The sequence below is a fragment of the Ictidomys tridecemlineatus genome, chromosome 2 (genome assembly GCF_052094955.1).
Source record: "Ictidomys tridecemlineatus isolate mIctTri1 chromosome 2, mIctTri1.hap1, whole genome shotgun sequence".
NCBI lineage: Eukaryota > Metazoa > Chordata > Mammalia > Rodentia > Sciuridae > Ictidomys > Ictidomys tridecemlineatus.
In genome coordinates this window covers 126,838,695-126,861,074 of record NC_135478.1, presented here as the reverse complement: position 1 = coordinate 126,861,074, position 22,380 = coordinate 126,838,695, and the positions used below count along the sequence as shown (strand labels likewise).

General features: G+C 42.7%; 1 protein-coding gene and 1 long non-coding RNA gene across 7 annotated transcripts in view; one reads left to right on the top strand and one right to left on the bottom strand.

Moving 5' to 3' along the window:
- The window catches only part of Grb10 (growth factor receptor bound protein 10), a 187,890-nt gene that overhangs the window by 45,689 nt on the left and 119,821 nt on the right, over window positions 1-22,380 (bottom strand). The gene's annotated exons all lie outside the window — the stretch shown is intronic.
- LOC120891996 (uncharacterized) lies at window positions 15,241-20,737 on the top strand. The gene is made up of 2 exons (XR_013435023.1): window positions 15,241-16,874; window positions 17,401-20,737. It is a non-coding gene; the product is annotated as an uncharacterized LOC120891996 (long non-coding RNA).

Below are 22,380 nucleotides of genomic sequence, written 5' to 3'. Positions count from 1 at the left end.
TGTCAACTCCTCTGCTGATGTTTTCAGCAATAAAATGGGGGATTGCCCCATAGGCTTGAGGGTCAAGCAGCATAATGTTCCTAATAGATTAAGTACTAAGTAAGTGATCATTTTGAAACAGACTCATGTGTCTTCTTCTGTGGCCAGGTTGCTAGGGGGGGCATCTAGTGCCTGTAAGACAGACCGGGGTACAGCTCCAGATCAACACCTCTGTAGCATGCACCTAGATGGCATTTGGGCAGGCAGAAAAGAGGTTACCCTACAACTTCTTCTCCACAGATATTTAGGGTAGTTTGAACAGTTTCAGATTTAAACAGTTGGGAATCTTGTAACTAGGAGTTTGTCTTCTAATCACAGAAGCCAAGGTCTGATGAAAAAGGAAGTGATGGTTTGAGAAAAGGAAGTGGTCCCCCCATCATATACTGACCATCAAGGGGAATAGGAAGTGAATAGATTGCAAAAGCAGGAGACCACAAGGGTTGGAAGGAGGGCTGTGGAGGGGTTTTCTACTTCAGTATCATCTAGGTGATCAAGAGGTTGAGATATGATTTCTAAGCAGTTGATCTGATATGATCGTTAAGCAGGTAACCAGATGATCTCCAAGCGACTGATCAGATATGGTTGCTAAGCAGGTGACTAGATGCTCTCTAAGTAGATGATCTGATCTGATCTCAAATAGGGTGGCCAGATGATCTGTAGGCAGTGACCTGATGATCTCTAAGCAGGTGACCAGATGATCTCTAAGTGGTAGACTTGATATGATCACTATATGGGTGACTATATGATCTCTAAGTGCCTGATCTAATATGATCTCTAAGTGGGTAACCCAATGATCTCTAAGTGGCTAGAGCTGATGATAACTAAGCAGGGGACCATATGATTTCTAAGCAGGTGACCATATGATCTGTAAGTGGTGGACCTGATATGCTCTTTAAGTGAGTGATCAACTGATCTCTAAGTGGTTAACCTGATATGATCACTAAGTGGGTGACCTGATGATCTCTAAGCAGCCCATCTGAGAATCTCTTAGCAGGTAACAGATAATCTCTAAGGGGTGAAGAAAGCTTTTGGAGGACAGGCATCTCCAAAGCATGAATAAAGGGGATGTAGTCTGCAGTGCAACTTTGGGCCCAGCCTCTTCAAGACCAGAGTATTCAATGGGATTAAACTCTAACACTAAACCTTTCCTGAGTTTGCAAAGTCTTTTAGTGGAACTTGCTACACTAGGACTGCAAAGAAGTAACTGAAACATATCTCTTAATTTAAGTCTTAGGTAGAACAATAACATTTTAGCATTTTCTGGTAAAAAAAATATATATATATATAAATGTGGCTGGAGATATAGCTTAGTGGTATAGCACCTGCTTACTGTATGCTAGGTCCATGTGTGAGCATTACAGAAAAACAAAAACAAAAACAAAACAAACACAAAAAAACTCTATATGACATTTTGCGGAAACATTAAAAAATTTAAGGAAGAATGATAGAACAGCTGTGATTCATGTCAAAACATCACAAAAGGCAGTAGCTCATATGGTAAGGCTGAGATACAAGGCCATAGGCTGACGGATATGGGAGCCAGGCAAAAGGGACAAGGGGGTTCATCACAATATTCTGTCTACTTTTGTACAGTTTTAAAAGTCTTAAAATTTAGGAAATAGACTAGGGAGAAAAAAAAAGCCTAAACATTCTATGCATCTTTTATTCTTGTGCTACGACTAAATTAAATGAAACATGTTGCCACTTTTCCTGCTCAATCTATTGGAAGAATTCAATGGTTTCTCTTACTAAACATAAAATTCGGGAAAGAAACAACATTCCTTCACCCCCTTTCTTAGCAGGGGCTGAGGGAGGGAGGCGGATTTTGCCTACAAAGGATATCTGCACTCCCCGTGATGACATGTCTGGTTGTCAGAATTAGCATGAGTGTGGAACTGCTGTCATTAGTAGTGCCACATCACCTAGACGACAGCAATGACACTGTCATCTGACAGCAGTGCTGGAGGACTGCTGTCACCTAGTGGGTGGAAGTCCCAGATGCTGCTCAGCTTCCAACACTGCACAGGGAACCTTCCACAAGGAGTTATCCATACCAGTGCCAACCCTGCTGACTGCAGAGCAGAAAAATCCTTGATGAGGTAGTAAGGAAGCAGTTTGTTAGGGACAGGTTGCCAGGAAGCAGGAGCTGGCCTGAGAGAGGCTTCCACAGGCACCAAACATAGAAGCAAGTGATATTAATGGAGTACAAGTCATTTACTAAAGTGATAATAATTATGTCATAAACAAATGGGAGAGAAGGCATTCCTTACAATAAAACATCAAATCAAAAACACAGAATGAAAGAGTTAGAAAGACAAGAATCATTAACACATGACAAAACTAGTCCATGAAAGTCTGGTGGGAACAGAGTATTAATACAGTCTCAAATTACTTTCCCTCGAATTATTTGTTAATTACAAAGGGAAAAGCAATAACTTAACAAGAAGAAACTTAGCAGACAACACCTAAAGCAAGCATTAAATACTGATATCAGTACAAACTGGACAGATTATCACATGAGTATCCTGAGGTGATGTCCAGAGAAGGACATATCCTCCCTTCCGAGGACCTGACTGAACTCCAAGGATGTGCCACACAAACCATACTGGGTCCTTCAAGAAAAAACTGTTGGCCAGATGCAGTGGTGCACGCCTGTAATCTTCACAACTAGGGAGGTTGAGGCAGCAGGATTGCAAGTTCAAGGCCAGTCTCGAGTTCAAGGCCAGGCTCGGCGACTTAGAGATGCCCTGACTCAAAAAGAGAATAAAATAAAATATAAAGCCCCCCCCCGCCCCAGTTTCAATCACTAGTACCCCAAACCAAAAACAAACAAAAAATAAACCTCTCTGCTACCAGAGATGTGGAAGGGCTGAGTTTCACGCCATGGCGAAAAAAAATTAAAGAGTTTATTACAATGAATGTAATTGGTTTAAGAGTCAGAAAAGCAGAAAATCTTTAGGATATAACAGAGAAAATCAAGAAAATCTGAGTATGTTTTGCAGGCCAAACACTGTGCTTTATTAATGCTACACACTCTAATTTTAATAACTGTACTGTGCTGTAAGTGAACAACCATATCTTTAGGAAATGGACACAGAGGTATTTAGGAGTAAAGGGAATTGATATCTGCAAGTTAGTTTGAAATGATTCAGAGAAAAGAATGCTATATATTCATGTATTAATGTATATACATGCATAAACGTAATCTCTATATATGTGCATACACACATGCGCGCACACGCACACACACAAAAATGCTTGAAATGTGCCAAGTATTAACAACTGGGGAATCAGAGTAAAGAATACATGAGCTCTTTGTATTATTACCACAACTGTTCAAGAGGGTTGAAATTAATTCAAAATGGAAGTTAGAAAAATATGCTGTGTGAAAGTAATGGTATGTGGGTCTCCTCTTCCCACCTGGCTTTTCTCAAGTGTCTTTTCACATTGCTAACCGTTATCCCCATAATATGAAACTTTACAGATGACACTGAGGGTATTTGCTTGGTTGCTCTCTTTACCAAGAGCGCTTCCATCTCTTCTCCACCAAGCAGTTATCTTCATTCTTCTGGATATTTATAACACAATACGCACAGGCACCATGGCTCAGTCCGAGTCAAATATCTCACCAGGGGTCAACAAAATATCCCCTGAGCAAATGTGGAGCTCTCTGAGGTCATTCCTGGAATCAGGCCAACTTATAGATGTGTGTCTGTACCAGCCCAGGCAGGTCCCACAAGGCTGGCCATCACAGGGCTCCAGGCTAATGCCTATACTATTTTGGTGGCTATGGGAAGGCTGAGGTCAGGCACATTGTGGGGACATGAATTTGCAACCCCACCCAATGCAGTTCCTCCCAACCAATCTAAAATTAATTGAGTATAATGAATTTACTTTTAAGAAAATACTCTGGTTTTACTAGGGCAATTTATAATACAAGATTTTATTTTATTTTTTACTCAATTTTGGAAAAATTCTTGCCTATGCCCATCCATAAGCAGGAGAGACCCTAGTATTAATTCTGAGCAAGGTAACTTTTAGTAGCCTTTTTAAGACCAGCTGTGCTAGCAGTGCCCTGGATGGCAGCACTGGATTACCAAGAACATCAGCCTCTACGCAGCCTACCGGAGCTCAGTTGTCCGTCTGCAAAGATCCCACTGTGACGGTGGTATTGGTGGGAGGGTGGGGTACACAGCTGAACAGACACATTAATGACAGACAGACAGACCTGGGGTCTGCGATGGGCAGACACTTTGGTGAAGGAAGACTGGCAGATTTACTGGAAGTTTAGAAATTGGGGCAAGAGAGCTCATGCAGGATGGTTAAGATTAATAAGGGCTGTACCTTTTCCAGTTCTGAACAACAAAGAAAATGAAGGACATGATAAAACTTTCATAGAGAGCTGCCATTTAGGGTCATATCCAATTCATCCCCAAAATACAATTGCTATGAGCATAGTTTATACATATAATCTATATACTACCCATAACTTTTTGAAAAGTAAACTTATTCATCATTAAAATAGATTACAGAATCACAGAAACACCAATGACTAGCAAGAACTAAGTACATTAATTATCGAGATTTCTTTTAAAAAGCAGAATGCATTCACTGAAACCACATGGTTTCCCAGATTGCTGTTTTTCCAGCACAAAGAAACGAGGCAGCCCAAGCAAAAATCACCCGAGCTGACGGCCTATGGCAACTTCCAGTTTCGTACGCGGATATGTCCGCTGGACAAACATAGAAGAAACATAAGCCAAAACACAGCAATGTGGGCAGTGACTCTTCGAAAACCAAGATTATGAAAAGGTTCTACATAACATGAGCTGGGAAGGTCTAACGCCAAAAGGAATAAATATCAGAAACCAACAGCGCACATCTTACCACCATCCTCCAATTGCCTGCTGTCCTCAGGCTCCAAGAGGTTTCCAGGGTTTATATGAAAGCAAATGTCACTTGTCAAACCTCTTTGGATTTGTTCCTCTGCTCTCTGACAGGCTCAGTAAACATCTTCTAGAGTTTCTTGAACTACAGAAACAGCCAATCAACACGACGGATTCCCTGGGACACCGCCTTCACCATGACCTGAACCACTGTCATTCGAGCTCCGGGGCTGCCAAGTCTGGTGGCGAGAAGAACTTGCCCACAGTCACACTGCAACAAATGGCAGAGCCCTGGCCAGATCACATGCCTTTCCATTTTATGACAAGGGATAGACAGCACTTTTGACATGATTTATAAAATGTATTTTACACCTATAAAATAACACATAAATCTTTTAATCTAACAATGACACTACTAGAAATTATCTCTCCATCTATCAATCATCCATCCACCCATCCATTAAATGAACAAAGACCTAGGAACGAGAATGTTCACTTCATTCTGTTAATAAAAGAAGGAACTAGAAACAATGGAGCTGCTCATTGACAGGTGATTTGGTTAAATAAATCTTGCCACCTCCATTCAGTGGGATGCTCCTGAGATTTGGGGGGTAAACTGTGAAAAAAGCACATAAATTCTGTACAAAGACAAACAGGATACCGTCTACACTGCTCATCTGTGGGGAATGAGACTACAGTTGGGAAGTGAGGAGAAAGTGATCTCATTTTTTATTATATACCTTCTTTCAGTGTAAATTTCACTTTTTGTTATTACTGGGAACATTTGTTGCTTTTATAATTTAGAAAAACCAGTTTCTCTTTTCTTCCTGGTTTCCTGGTTGGACACAGAACATTTGCTAATGAATCATAATTTATTCCTGACTCCTAATCCTGTTTGTAGTGTTATGTTTGACAACTGTCATGCTCCAAGTGGATGAACTGGCTTCCTTGGATGGCGATAGGTGGGGATGGATGAGCAGACATTCCAATGTGAACACGTATAGGGAAAGCTAGACTCTAGTGCATGGTTTTTATCAGAGGTTTTTTTTTTTCCCCCTTCCTAGTAGGGGTGACCCTTTTTAAAACAATTAGTATAAAGAACCAAAGACTAATTCTAGGTCTCATGTACAGATTTCAACCGTGGCTGCTGTGAGTGCCATTCCCACCTGGCCAAACGAGGGAAATGAGAGAGGAATGCTGCTGCACAGCAAATTTATGGTTCCTTCACTGAGCCTGACCACAAAGTCAGCTAATGCAGGTGTCTCTAAATGAGCTTAAAAATGCCACAGACTGGAAAGGTGCAGAACAGGTTATGCAGAGGATGAAATATGCCTATTAACAGAAGAGAGCTCATTTTGTATGAATAGCACAATTATAGTGAAATTGTCTTTACTGACAATCATCTTAACACAACAATACAAACAAGGAAAACTCTTAAAAGCTAGGCTTTTGCTGGCATTTGCCTCCTGTAACCGGGAGGCTGAGGCAGGAGGATTACAAGTTCAAGGTTAGTCTCTGCATCTTAGTATGATCCTTGGCAACTTAGCAAGATCCTATCTTACAATAAAAAGAACTGGGGATGTAGCTTAGTGGTAAAGCACCCCTGGATTCAATCTCCAGCACCAAAAAACAAATCTTAAGATCTATCATCTTCTACACTGAAACCTTTTCTATAAAGATACAGCATCCAATCATAACATCTTGCAACCTGAAAAGCAGATCAAAATAATCAGCACTACACAATTACAAGTGGGATTTCCATAAGTAACATTTTTTAAGAGGGTTTTTTTTTCAAAAGTAGTAACCAAATATACTGTGAAATATTAAACCTAGAATGTAATATACAATTAAAAACTATATTTTTAGATTGGAGTTAGATTGGGGGAAACTTTTTGAGCTATTCCAGATCTACCTTCATGAGGAAGAGAAAAAAAAATCAGAGAACAATCAGAGAAGCAAAATCCAGACAGTGTCAGATACTGGAAGGTGAAAGACAAAAGTTCAGCAGAAGGTACCAGGGAAAGGAGGTCCTCACTGGTATCTGAGAAAACTTGGGCTCCCACCATGAAATGCAAAGTCCTTATGCAAAAGATGCCATGCTCTGACAGCTGGCTTTCAAATCATCACTTGAGTGCTGTGTGGGGACACACCCTGGGCAACAGCTGAAGCTGAGACCATCTGATGTGGAAATTTCCACAAAGGTCTATGCAAGAAGGCAAAGCTTGGACCTAGGTTCTGTAGCAGAGGTAGAAAGACTGTTCGGTTCTGGAACACTGACTGATGTGGTATGGAATACCACAACAAAGACGAAAAGGAGATCAGAGGTTCTGACCTGGGTGGCTGAAGGACTCGGCTGCCATTTCACTGAGATGGGGCATCTTGGAAGAATCAGGTATTGGGGGCAGAATCCCATGTTGAGTTTGAAGTGTCTTTTAGACATGCACATGGATGAGATCCCAAGTGGAAGCTGGAAACATGTCTGGATGAGAATGTAAACTGGTTTTCAGAATGGACAGCCAAAAGTGGGTGGGGTCACCCAGGGAATCAACATGGAGAAGGAGGGATTCAGCCCTAAGCCCTGTTGGCCACTCCTCCCAATGGGAAAGTGGAAGATGGAACAAAGAAGGCTGAGATGGGACAGTCATGGAAGAGAGGCAGAAGCCAAGACCAAGTTTTAGGAAAGAAGAGCAGATGGTGTTTCTAAGCAGAGGGAGAAGCAAGAGTAAAAGGCCAGATGCTGCTGAGAAGTTCAGCAAGATGGGGACTGGATGGACCCTCTGGCTTAAATCACTATGATGTCACCATGATGGCAACAAAGGGAATTTGGTGGCGTGAGGATTACAAAGGCAGGATCACTGAAACATACTTAAAAACACACCCCATCCCTCCTGCTGCTCCATTATTCTGGGTATTGAGTTACACTCTTTAGTGTAATACACTGTAAGCCTCAACCTACTACTTCCAGAGGCCATCAAGACACTCATAATATTTTCATGGTGTAAGTGCTATCTGGTCCTATTTATTTTGAAGCTTCCAAGGGACACAATCCCTACCTCTGCGATTCTACCTGTAGAAGACAAAGAAAATACTCGGGCTTGATTCCCAGGCCGTGGGTCACCTTAGCATGGTTTGATCTATCTTTTGATGGAACTGTCTGTTGACAAGATTGGGGAATTTTGGTAAGGAAAAAAAAAAGTTTCCTCTTTTTGCTATTTCGTGGCAGCAGATTTGGATTTAAAACACTGTATTTAAGAACTGGGATTTAATCCTTCCTCTGCCAAAGCGAGGGCAACCATCCCACTGGGGCAACACATGGCACTTCCATGAAACAAGCCCCACTGCTTTTGTGCTTGCATGTCTGGGGTGTGCTGGACTCCATTGGAGGATGTAGGGATAGGACAGGAGACCTTGATCCTGTCCTCATATTCTCATGGTAAATGTTAGAGGACAAAGGTACCAACAAACAAGTTCATCTCAGGAGATGTATGGACATCACAGCAGAATATCATGTCAGAGGAGGGCTGCGGCCACTGCCTGCCCCAAAGTGGCCTGGGAAGGACCCCAGAGGGAGTGATGATAGATGACAAAATGGCAATCGAGGAAAGGTTTCAAGAAGGAGCTGCCTGAGGGTAGAAGCAACAGAGACCCTTGGCTGAGTCTGGATTTAATTTGAGGTACAGTGAGAGAAACGTGGGATTTATTTGGTTCTCCCAAAATGGCACAAAGTCTGTGGGCAGTGGGTAGTGTGAGAAGATGGCTGAAGAACTGTTGTAATGCCCCAGACGCAGACTAGAAATTTAAGTGGAGATGGCCAAAAGTGGCTGGACATGGGACATTCTACAGATGGACAGTCTGCTGGATCTGGGCATGAGACAAAAAGAGAAATCAAGGATGAAATCCTGCATTACTGGCCAGAGAAACTGAGTGGACAGCCAAGCCATTGTGTTAGGTTGTGAGGCTTCAGCAGAGTGTATTTCAGCCGTATTTCATTTATGCTAAATTTCAAATATTAACTAGAAACCTAAGTAAAGCATCTTCCAATAGTGGATAAGTCCTGGTCATTGAGAACAGAGCCCAATCCAGGGAATGGAGATAACATATAATGGCCTTACTTAGGGTAAGCAGTTTACTGAAGAGTAGAGGAGACCAAAGACAGCAAATGAAGAGATGTAGAAACAGGGGTCATGGGATCTTGGAGAAGGTAATGTGTAAGAATCAAGGCTGTATCAGAAGCTGACAAGGTGTCTCTGAAGATACCCCCGAAAATGGACCACTGGCTTTGACAGAGGTAGGTGACTAGTCTTCTTGAGAAGGTCCATTTCAGGCAAACTAGTGGAACTAAAATAATCCACTGGGGTAGGCTAAGTCAAGACCAGGAGATGAGAAGTGGAGACAGTGAGTCAAACAGCCGGTCCAGAATTCTGCCAGAAAAGTGACAGAGAGCTGGAGCAGCAGCTGGAGAGGGGGGTGGTGAAGGGAGGGCCTCCCTCGGATGAGACATATTAAGGCATGTCTGGACACTGACAGGAATGACCCAGGAATGAGGACAAGACTGCTGATGAAGGAAGGAGAGGGACAACTGCAGGCAGCGTCCTTGAAAGGGCAAGGCAGAGGCTGAGAGTGGAGGGGCTGGCCCCAGGAAGATGCAGGGACATGTCCCTACATGGATGGGAACACAGGCGGTGGGTGCAGAGGCAGGTGGGATAGACAGGTGGTGGACAGAATAGGCAGCTCTTTTAGACAGCAGTTCCTGTCCATTAAATCTGAAGCAAGGGTAGCAGGGCAGTTGGAAGAAGAGGTATGAAAAGCCGTCTTTTTCTTGGGAGGAATTAAAAGAACGGAAAGCGGAAAAAGTCTTTGGAGGAAAAGAGATAAGGAACAAAGAAAAGAGATTTAAAATCTTATTGTTTTGTAAGAGTTCTTTACTCGGGATATTGAAAACAAGTAGCGCAAATATTGTCTCCTGTGTTCGCAACAGCTTAACATTTAATTTACAACATTCATTTCCTTTACGGTCAAATCCATCGCTCTTCTACTCTCTGATTCCATCATTGCTTTAATAGGTAAGGTGTTACTCACTAGTCCCAGGGTTATTCCCTAGTTCCCTAGTCTGAGGACTAATTAGATATTTTTTTCTACTTAAGGTTTTTTTTTTTTTAATTAACAGATCCATCCATCAATCAATCTAAAATTCATTTTAGTATATGTGTATTCATTTGCTAGGGCTGTTGTAACAAAGTGCCACAAACGGGGGGGGGGGGAGGGGGTTGCTCAGAGGCACTTCTTTCCTCCCAGAAATGGAAGTCTAAGATCACAATGATGGCAGGGTTGGTTCCTTCTGGGGACCTCGGAAGCATCCATTCTGTACCTCTCTTCTAACTTCTGCTGGGCTGCTGGAAGTCACTGTCATTTGATGGCTTATAAAAGCACCACTCCAATCTCTAATGTTCACACAGCAGTCTCCCTGTATAGGTATCTTCAGTCCAAATTTTCCCTTTTTGTAAGGCTACCAGCCATACGGTACGAGGGGCTACCCTACTCTAATAGTACCTCATCCTAATACATCTGCCACATTCAGACATATTGGAGGTAAGACTCCACGATATGAATTTGGGGGGACATAACCCATAATATGGCTAAGAAATAAATGACTCTTCCTCCAAATAGTTGTAAAGTGTCATAGTACAAATGAATTCAATAATGATGCCATGCTCATAATTGTCTAACAAAGGAAAAGAGATTTATCTTTATCTTATTGATTGTTGGTACAATCTCCACTACTCCAGCACATGGAACTCATTTCTCCATTCTTAAACCAGCACTGTGTGGTTCTCATAACTATAGCTGTGTGATAGCCCAACAACTCTTCTGAAGGAAGCACCACCAAAGATCCAATCCAAATGGCCTCTTCTATGCTCCCATCAAATGCAACCTCTCTTCAGGACTGGACCCCGCTGACAACCCTCATGGTCTGGATGACCAGCCTCTCTGGGCCCACATGGGCTGTCCCTCTGACTGCTTCATCCCAGACACCTAAAGTGTTGTCCCCACTCAGAAGTGCCCTGATCTATTCTGGAAGTTTTCAGTAGAATTTTGGATTTTGAAAAAAGCTAGACTGTGAAAAATCACAGCACACCAGTAGGTTTCTGGTTGATTCAGTGGCTGAGACAACAAAAAACGAAATTAAAACAAAAACTCCATCTACAATAAAGAGAAAGCAAAAACGTATGAATTGATAGTTTTGTGGACATCCCTTAAGTAGCTGAGACCTGGCTACTTGGGCAGCAGTTTCCATGTTCACATCAGGGAGCATGGATGGCTCTTATAGTCTATGAAATAAAAATCGTCCACCTACGGCAAAAGCTTTGTTTTCTACAAAAGCCACTTAATCTTTTTATACTACGTAAGATGGATTCAGGATAAGAGATAAAGGATCTTCAGGGAGAGTGGGACACATACCTGTCTGCTAAAAAAACAAAAAACAAAAACCACCTTTGGGACAGGTGGCCACGCAGCATCACTTGACATGCAAAGGATGAATAACATTCAACAAATGTGTGTCCAAAGACTGAACGGTTTTTATAGAGGAAGGAGACAGATTCTGAGACTTCTACTGCTTAATAGCAATCAAAACTGCCCTAGAAAATAACTGAAACTCATCATAGCATAAGACTTCCCAGCAATGACACCAAAGAGACCTTGTTTAGACTGCAGATTTTCCCATCAAAATGTTATTCCTTAGCCATCTCCTCTACTTTCCTTACTTCATAATTTGGCATATTCCCCCTATAGAGTTTGTGACTAAGAATCACCAGCACTGGGATTCTACCCTGAATTCTTGAAGGGCTTGGTCTTCCTTCTTCCAATTCCTTTTTTTTTTTTTAATAATACAATTCTTAGTTTTCAAAAATCTCCCATTCCTAAAAGCGTTCCGCAGTTATGGTCTTGATACATATCGAAGTCTTAAAATGGCATAAAATTGTTTCTTTGGCTTCTTGTATAACTGATTACAAAAGAGGTAAGCAAGCTGAGCACAAAATAACCAGGGCTTGCTTCAAACCTATTCCAGCAGCTCTTGAGAGTTGGCTACCTCCTCTGTGGGCACAGGGTTGGTAGGGGTCACGGGCTGTCCTCTCGAGCAAAGGCAGCAGTAGGCACTGCCTTTTCCACCAACCCCCAGCATCATCAACTCCAGGTCATGGACCCCAGTATGTGCTCCAAGGGAGATTATATAGCCGTCCAGGAAAGAAGCAGCCAGAGCCGCAGGACGGAGCCGGTGTTGTACCACTGCCATCTCAGCTCATCACTGACCTGGCAAGTAGGAGCAGTGTGTACAAGGGTGAAACGAACACAACTAACTTCTTATAGCCTCTGAATGCACTGCACTTCAAAACCATTGGTAGCAGCAGCCCACCCCAGGGCATCTGGGATGGCCAAGGGAGCAGAAGGGCTCTGGAAGAGATTCAGACTTGATGTTTTCATCTCACAGAAAAAGGCATACATGTGCACACATATACAGCTTATACAACTCTATACAATTGCCCATGTGCTTTAAGCCCTCCCAGCTCTGTCAATCTTATCACATTCTGCCTCCCCCCCCCCAACCAACAAAAAGAAACCATGCAAGCCACTGGCTTGCCCTGAGCTGCTGCAGCAACACATCCTGAAAAGGCTTAAGTTTTAGTTCCACTCACTTTACCACTGTTTGCAGAGTCCATTATCAGCCCCTGTGGATGAATGAAAGATCTACTCACATTCAGCAGATCAAAAGAGGGCATCTAAACTTCAGGCTCACAGCAGTACAAATTTAAACAAGATCTTCCTCATGCAGGCTCTTGAGATGGAAGAGGTACAGATGATCATCTAAATCAGGCCCAAAGTGTGAGGAAGCTGGCACTGCCTTTGAGGTGATGAGGTATGCATTTCTTTACCTTTTATCTTCTCAGGAGCCTTTCATCGTACATGAGGGCTCAAAAGCTAAAAGTCTCAAGAATTCTTCTCCTTGGATGATGTCAATATGCACCAAAGCAAGAGCATGGAAAAGACTAATCTACTTAGCAGTGTTTTACATGAACACATGATGGCTTCTCCATATGTTTTAAAATTAAAGAAGAACTAGAAGCAGCATGTGCTAGACTTCTCTTCTGACAAGAGTGGAGTGCCTGGAAGAGCTGTGTGACCCTAGAGGAACTCTGGGCATGTCTACTTTGTCCAACAGCACCAGCTCCCAAAGATGCCTTGGCCCCAGAAGTCAATGAAACCCAGCAACACGTCCACAGATGGCCACAAATGTCCTTCTGCCTTTAGGTGGCTGCTGCTGACCCTCACAGAGGACTAAGCCAGGGCATGCCCACAGAGTCTGACCTGATGTGTGTATTAGAAGATGCAGTCTTGGGTTGGGGTTGTAGCTCAGTGGTAGAGTGCTTGCCCAACACGTGTGAAGCACTGGATTTGGTCTTAGCAACACATAAAATAAACAAATAAAGGTATTCAGCCCATCTAAAACTACAAAAAAGTTTCTGGAAAAAAAAAAGATAGTCTTGCTAAATATGGAGAATTGTGGAGGCATTTTCTGGTGACTTTGCCTCCTGCCATATTTTTTTCTCCTGGAGAATAGCACACTGAAACATCTGTGCTTACAGAGGTATACATTTTTGGTTTCAAACAGTTTTTTTTTCTTCACTTAGCATTTTATTTTGAAATGATTTCAGACTTGCATATAATTTGTATATAGTACAAAACCTTTCTGCATATCTTCATCCCGATTCCCCAGATAGTAAGTTTGGTTTATGGTATTCTCATTTTCTTTCCTGTCTACAAGAGTGGGCTGAACACATCTGGCCTTTTGTCTGCTGGATGGCTTGGTGTGGTTTTCCTAAAAAACAAGGATGCTCTCTTACATAACCACAGCACTGTGAACAAAATGTGGGAACTGACACTGATCTACACCGTGAGCTAAGTTACAGACCTCATTCACATTCAGCTGTGTGTCTGACTACTGTCCTTTACAGAAAGGGGGAGAAAATGTTTTTCTTGGTTCAGGATCCATTCCAGGACACAAGCTGCACTTGGCTGTCATGACTCTTTAGTTCATCAGAAATCAGTTTTAGTTTTTATGGTTAGTTTTTGTTTCCTGGGGAGCTTTTATGACCTGGACAACTATGAACAGTTATGCCACTTTGTAGACTGTGTCTAACTAAATTCTGGTTTGGGTAATGTCCCCTAGGATTTGCTGTAGCTCTGGTTTGGGGAAGGATCACTGCAAATGGGATGCTGTATCCCCAACAGTGTGTCACTCCAAAGGCATGCCACATTGAGCTGCTGGCTTCCTGGAGGTGGCTGGTGGACCACCTGGCTGAGGGTGCCTGCCAACCTGACTCCCCTCATAGAAGGTATTTTATCTGGACCTTAAATTTGGCTCCAGATTGTTGTGACATGTCCTCTTCATTATCTAAGCACCTGGAGGCAACCATGGCTCCATTTACTGGTAAATGGTATTTAGAAACCAAGAGTATCAGCTATGAAGTGTGTGTGTGTGTGTATGTGTGTATGAAGCTCATATTAAGAAAACCTTATGGTTTATAAAATGAATTAAAATGTATATGAGATTATATCTGCCTTTACTAAAGCCAGGTAAAATACAAAAGGATAGGTATTGGACCAAACTATGGGCAGAAAAAAAACAGCTAACTTTTGTCTTTTACTGCTATGCATTGAATGAGTATCCTCCAAAGGTGTGTCAAAGGCTTGGCAACCCAGGTGGTAAAACTGGGAGATGGTGGAACTTTTGGGAGTTTCTTAAGTCATTGGGGGGTATGCTCTTGAAGAGAGGACTGTGGAACTCTGGCCTCTTCCTCTTTCTCTATTCTGCTTCCTGGCTCATGAGGTGAATAGTTTGGTTTGCCACTTCTTCTGCTATGATGTGTCACCCTTACCAGCAATCCAAAGAAATGGGGCCACTTTATGTTTGGGACCTCCAAAACCCTGAGTAAAAATAAACCTTTTCTTTTTATAAGTTAATTGCCTCAAGTATTTTGTCACAGCAATGGGAAACTAACATGTTATATTTAAAATACTGTTTTTGTAGCTTAATGGTCAGGGCTAAATGGTGATCACACTGATATTTCAAGTTCAAATGAAAAAGAACGTGCTTCCCACTGCCTCGAGTATTTGTAATATTCCTGCCACCATTCTGGTCTCCTTCCAGGGCTCTGTGGAGAGTCTAGGTGCTGTGTGAACAGAAATGCTTCCCGTGAGCAAAAGCTGTGGAATGTGCTGCATAACTTGGTATTTCCATTTATCTCATTTCAGGGTTCTCCTCATATAAATGAATCAGAAGATACCAGCATTCTATTTAAGGGATAGGAAGAGCTGCTTTGATTCGGGAGAATATCCTATTGTGCAGTTTTAAGGAGGAAATTACTTTGGGATAAGGTAAAAGAAAAACCATCCTACTCATTAGCACTGGTTCTCTCAGGGAGACCCCCCTCCTTCTCAACCTCACACACACACATAAAATTACCAGCAGAGAATGTTTCATGCACTTGTAAACCTTCCCAAACGGGGTCAACATCTGTGTTCTCTTTCCTAGAAATGTTGAGACTTGGCACCAGCAGCAGGAGGATGTTTACCACATTCCCTCTTCCAAAGGCACTCAAAACACCCTCGCTTGGTGTCCTCCAGGGAGTCTTTGAGTCATTTTTACATTTTTATGACTCCAATTACTTTTCCATCATGCTAACTAAGCGACTGAGGTGAGAACCTAAGAGAGGAAGAATAGAGGAGATAAGGAGGGACAGCTAAAGTGGTTGCCGTGTGGGGTGTAAGAGGCATGCAGGGTCCTTCCAGGCACTGCACAGGGAAGACGGGCTGGGTGGGGCCGTGGAGACCAGGAGAAAGGCGACTTCCAGCCTGGGGAATTGTGTTTTATGCTCTGATTAGTATCTGCTGCGGCAGGGAAAAGGCTTTGGTCTTACACCCAAGAAGGATAGTAAAGACTTCCCCACAACATGGAATGCCCTCGACCAAGACCCAAGCATCGAGTTGAGGAGAAGACTCGTCAACTTCAGAATTTTGTAAGACACTTAATCCTACACCAAGAGGAACTGACGTGTGACTTGTAGCGCAGACTGCAAGAAAGAGCAGAATTCTCTCCTGACTGTTCACAGATACAGGTCAAGTATTTCTTACCCAAAATGCTATGGACCAGAAGTCTTTCTGATTTTGAATTTTTTTTTTTCAGATTTGGGAACATATGCAGGTACATAATGAAGTTATCTGAGACCCAAGTCTAAACATGAAACTTACTTTCATTTCATATATACCCTATCCAGTTAGCATGAAGGTCACAATATTTCTAACAATTTTGTGCATGAAACAAGGTTTCATGGTATGCAATTTTCCATTTGGAATATCATGCTGGTGCTCAAAAAACTTCTGAATTTGAAGCATTTTGGATTTTGGATTAGATATGCTCAACTTGTTTTACTAAAGCATTGATGGTCATGTACTGTGGATATAACCAGCCTCCTCCATTTGGTAAACTGCGTATTCCAACACAAGCACAAACACAAAATGGCAGGGTGTTTGATCACATGCACCATGACAAGCCATCGTACAGGATAATCAGGGGGAAAAGCTGACTGCCAATGACTTCCCATTTTCTAATGAAACTAAGTCAAAGCAGTGGTAAGAATGAGCAGCTCACTCTGCCAATGAAAATCACTTTTTATTCCTTGCAGAACAAGTGGGCCTGTTTGGAGAACACCAATGAGCACAGATAAGTCCTAACTCCATTCAACCTGGGCTTTAATTCTGCAGCAGGACTCTCACCATACTGGGTTCGCACACCAGTAAGGCAAAGATGTAGATTTGGGGCAAAAGTATGGCAAGTTTTCCTGCAAAAGACATGGATCATTGAAATGCTTAGGTTTCCAGCGCTCCTGAAAGGTAAGAGGTGTTCGATGCTAGAATAAGGGATCAGTTTTAGAATCCCTGAATTGAGAGAATTTATAGTTAAAGAGATATTTATAGTCCAGAGAAACACTAGTGTTTGGGATTTCACATGAGATTCTTGGGACGATTTCCTGTCTCATATTTAGCCAAACACATGGCCTGCTCCAGGTCATGACTCCTGCTTCAATTGCATCACTTGTTTGGAGGCAAACATAGAAACATGAAGGTACTGTCACGTCGGAGCCGTAAGGATTATTCTTAGGCTGCAGGGGCTGCACTCCCCAGAGGGTTGTGAGGATTTAGCAACACTGCTAGAGAAATGTGAAACAGGCAGTTACAGCCTTGACCGGTTTAAATATGATCCAGGACAACTTAGCACCCTTGCCCAAAGTGGGTTCAGTGGGAAGTTTATAGGTGCTTTGTGTAAAATGGGTCTGTGATTAAAACTAAACAAAACCAAATCAAAAACACCTTGAGGGTTTTATGTTAATTAAAGTCAAATGCATTTTCTTTTCTGTAGGCTTTTTTGGATCCTCCAAAATGGAACAGGAAACGTGAATTTATAAGGAAGTCTCAAGAGATGCAGAGTTTCCCTAAAGTACTGGACTTCCATGGTTTTCGGTTTTACTTTTTTCTCTTCGAAACAATAGGTAACTGAACTCCAGAAATTGCAAGGTATGAAACACGGGTTAGAAAGGGCTCTTAGCCAACTTAGCTTAAAAAAAAAAAAAAAAAAAAAAAGGAAAGACAGTATCCAGACACCATGGAGAGCAGCTCAAGTTAAGGACTGGGGGAGGGGCCAGCAGAGCTACCCTTCAGGAAGGAGCAGTTACCTTACTAATTAAAACCTATGCTGTTAAGCAAGGACCATGCCATGGCAGCCACCAGAAGCCTGGAGACATTATTAGGCTGCTTACAGGGTCCAGGATTCTAGGGGTCCTGTACATATTTCTGATGTTGAGTTGCTAATCGGCTATGTAATGTTCTATTTGTTCGTGTCTCTCTCCTCTGCCTGCCCCGGACTGTCCTTGAAGACATAATGCACGACACACTCACCTCTGTCTCAGGGCCTGCCTGGTACAGAACTTCACAGAGAAGTGTGGGATCCAGGACCAGACGATCAGAAGGTCCATCCTTACCTTTGTCACCTTAACCTCAGTTACAGCATTAATCTCCAAGATAAACAGAGAACACAGGAAACCAAATAACCCAATCAATAAGTGGGTGAAGGAACTGAACAAACACTTCTCAGAAGAGAAGAAGTACAAATGGTCAACAAATATGTGAAAAAAATAAAATGTTCACCACCTCTAGAAATTAGTGAAATGCAAAGCAAAACGACACTGAAATTCCACCTCACTCTAGTCGGAACGACAATTATTAAGAATACAAGTAATAATAAGTGTTGGTGAGGATATGGGAAAAAGTTCCACTCATACATTGTTTACAGGGCTGCAAATTGGTGCAACTACTCTCTGTAAAGCAGTATGGAGATTCTTCAGAAAACTTGGAATGGAACCACCATTTGACCCAGCTATCCCACACCTTAGTATATACATAAAGAACTTAAAATCAGCATATTCCAGGGATGCATCCACATTAGAACTTACAGAAGCTCAATTCGCAATAGCTAAGCTATGAAACCAACCAATGTGCCCTTCAACAGATGAATGAATAATGAAAATGTGGTGTGTGTGTATGTGTCTGTGTGGAATATTATGTAGCTATGAAGAACGAAATTATCATATTTGATGATAAATAGATGGAATTGGAGACTATCATGCTAAGTGAAATAAGCCAATCCCACCCAAAATGAAAGGCTGAATGTTCTACTTATGCTAACACACAATAAGAAGGGGAGGGAAGAATAGAAGTACACTGATTAGACAAAAAGGAGTGAAGGTGAGGGTGGGAATAGGAAAGACAGTAGAATGAATTAGACACACAAGTTTCCTATGTTCATATATGAATACACAACCAGAGTGACTCCATATAATGTACAACTTATAATTTGAACAAGTTAGATTCCATGTATGTATAATATGTCAAAATACACTCTACTGTCATGTATATCTAATAAGAAAAAAGGAAAAAAAAGAAAAAAAAAGAATGCCCACCCTTTCATGAGTGCACAGTGGCATAGGTGACCCACAGCAATGCAAAGAGACCTACTATGCTTGTTGTTTCTGCTTGGTTGGTTTTGTTGAGTTCACATAAACCCACCCAGGAATGAAATGCTATGCAAATGTTCTCTTTACTGAGAGGTGCTTTTGTTATTTGGAATGCTGCTGTGAGGTACTTTGATCTGAATCTTTTTGATGCTTTAGTTACTGACCTTGGGAAGTGGCCTTATTCTCCCTGGGCCTCAGATTCCCTCTAAGCACACCTCTAGTGTGAGATGTGGAAAGAAGCCAATAAGCATCCTAGCATATTGGACACCATGGTGTTTGTGGAAAAAGAAGCAGCACTCTGGCTACATCTTCCTGTGTGCTGATTTAATGTCACAATTGCCCACATAAGACCAGTACTGATCTGACAGCCTCCTTTGACAGATGAGGAAGTTCTGAGGCTTTCAGAGGTGTCACTGCTTAGAAGGGGTAGAAGTAGGTTCCCCCAAACCCCATCTCACACGAGCTGAAGTTCTCTCTGTATACACTGGGCCTCCCAGGGCAGAAGGGAAGAGGTCGTCCAGGTAGGATCTCTCCTGAGAGGTGTGAGTGTTAGGATGCAAGCAGAACTATGGGATGCAGTTTGAAAGATGCTGATTAAAGAGGATTTCATCTTTATAAATAATGGGAAGAGCTGATGCATCTCCTATGCTGATTTTCGTGTTGGGGGATGCCAGGAGTGACCATCACAGACAGTGGCCACACAGCTGCTGGACTTACGAAATGCAGGACTCTGGGCTTCACCTGCTATCAGGCTATATTTGCTGCAGGAAATATAAAGACCCAACCCGACTGGCTTCCATGATAAGAAAACCTATCTTTTACAAAACAGCATGACTGGGGCAGGTACCCTCAACAGGCTCACATTGTCTCTGCAACCTGAGCTGGTGAGACCAGAGTTGGGCGTGTCATCAGGAGGTAACTGCTGCATACACTATGAGCCAGGTGCTCATGAAGAAGGAAGCTGAGGCAATGTCTGGAAGGATCCTCTGAGGCTGAGGATTCCTCTCTCTATTGCCATCCTGCTAGGGCCTGATAACAGCTCTGAGTGGCCATAGCCAGGTGTCCCTGGCACTCAGGATAAAATTCAGTTAGATCCAGGTTCTACCAATGGATCTCAGAAAGAATCAGAAAAGATAACATAGAAGATTGTGGAGGTCCAGAATGAGGCCTTCGAAGTGATGCAGGCAAACTGTTTCAGGATACACAACCAGGCCTTACCTGATGCCCATGAAGCAGGAGGCAGTGTCTTCTCTACACCACACATCCTATAAAACAAACTGCATGTGGTGGCCAGGACTAGATTTTCCCACTGAAGATGGTTTAACATCATAGTATATTCATCAAATTGTAGTTAAATTCTCAGAAGAATTCATTTCGATCATTAATAAGTGTAGGTGCAGAAGCTTGTGCGAAGGCATTAATTTGGTTCCAGAAAATAAAATTTTAAAGTTTGAGTAAAGGGAGAAGAGCTGATTGGAGCAAAGACAATATTTATGTTTCATTAATGATGGGGTTACAGTATGAGACTAATTGTATTTAAACAGCAGATGGAAAAATGCGCTGTAACAAGTCATTATGTGGCCACATGAAAATCTTTATTGGCTGAAAGAAAGAGCAGCTTGTCAAAGCCTTTCCAAAGTACCCACTGAGCTCAACTTAAATTCAGAAATAAAGAAGTTGTTATTAGCATTTCTACGTTTTCCTAACTAGAGCTCCTCTTGGGGGCTCTCCTGGCCTCCTTCCTTCTCTCTTCTCTTCTCTCTCTCTCTCTCTCTCTCTCTCTCTCTCTCTCTCTCTCTCTCTCTGCGTCTTGGCACATTAGTGATATGTTAATTCTCTCTGCTTCCTCAATATATAAATCTGTTCTGGGTGCCTCAGTTTCCCTCTCCATGTGACTGAGCACCTGGCTCACAGTGTATGCAGCAGCTGCCTCCTAGTGACACACCCAACTCTGGTCTCACCAGCTCTGGCCTCAGAGACAGTGCAAGCCTGTGGGGTTATAGCTGACTGCCCCAGATTTCCTGCTCTGCAAAAGATAACTTTCCTTACCATGGAAGCCAGTCAGGTTGGGTCTTTGGTTTCCTGTAGCAAACATAGTCTCAGAGTCTTTGGTTTCCTGCAGTAAACACATTCTGAAGCAGAGAATTTTGGATTTCATAAATCCAGCAGCTGTGTTAGTTTTTTTTGTTACCTGTGATGGTACAGAGCTGCATTCTGTACCCACACCCAGGTGCCCTGTTCTTCTAGGTCTGACATGGATCCCTCACAGTCCCAGGCTGGAGCACTGAAGTAAGAATAGCAGCTTCCTATGGTGCTGTCCTGCAGAGGCAGGGGGCCTCCTTCTCCAAAAGCCTTCCTCAACCATGATCGCTACTAAGTTAGTCTGACGCCATGACAAGGCTCCTGTGTAAGTGGACTCAAAGCTTCTCATCACCCCTCCTCAGAACAAAGGGCTCTTAAGAAACGGGTGCTGAACTCCCACCACTCCTTACACAAAGCCTCTCTTTTCAGCAGTGAATGCCAGTGTGTGCTACATTCTAGGGTGGGGCAGAAGCAGAAGCCTTCTTGAAATCCAGCAGGGTGCTGGGGGAAGGTCTTCCATTGACAGATAAGACAAGGCATCTGGATTCACCTAGACCAGTGTGTTTTCTGCCTGTACTGCTAGTTGGCTGCATGATTCCAGTTAAAGTATTTCGTCTTTAATTGCAGGGCTTCAATTCCAGGACACTGATGGGAGAAAGGACCATCTCCACCAGATCTGGGATGCTCCTCCCTACACTGTCGCTGGCCCTTGTTCCAATCTCTGAGCCCAAAGAGCAGATGCCCCTCATCTGTAGGTTCATGGTCTTCAATCATTCTCCATTTTCCTCTTTCCCTCTTTTTTAGGACCTGTTCCCTTCACCTGGGATGAGCTTCATGTGATTTGGGTCCTTCTCCTGACCCTTGATGCAAGCAGAATTTTCAAAGTAGCCCTTCTCTGTCTCTCACAAGCAGCAAAAGCCACAACCGCTGTCCTTTTTGTGGTACTTTTCTAGTCGCTTATGGTGAATGTCATTGTAGCTCACTGAGCCCTTTTTGGACACTAACTCTTGTGGTCCATCAGTGAGTGCCACTATGGCACAGCCTCTGGGAGGCCAAGGTAGATGACCCTGGGACTCGCCTCCCAAGATGCCACAGTCTTTGTGTCTCTAACAGAACCCTAGGTGGCTTTCCTGCAGGACAAAAACCTGACTGCAAGGCTGTCTGCCTTGGCCTATTTCATGGGTTTAGAAAATTGAAACACACAAAATCTAGAGAATCCAGATTTCAAGAGTATGAATTTTGATTTC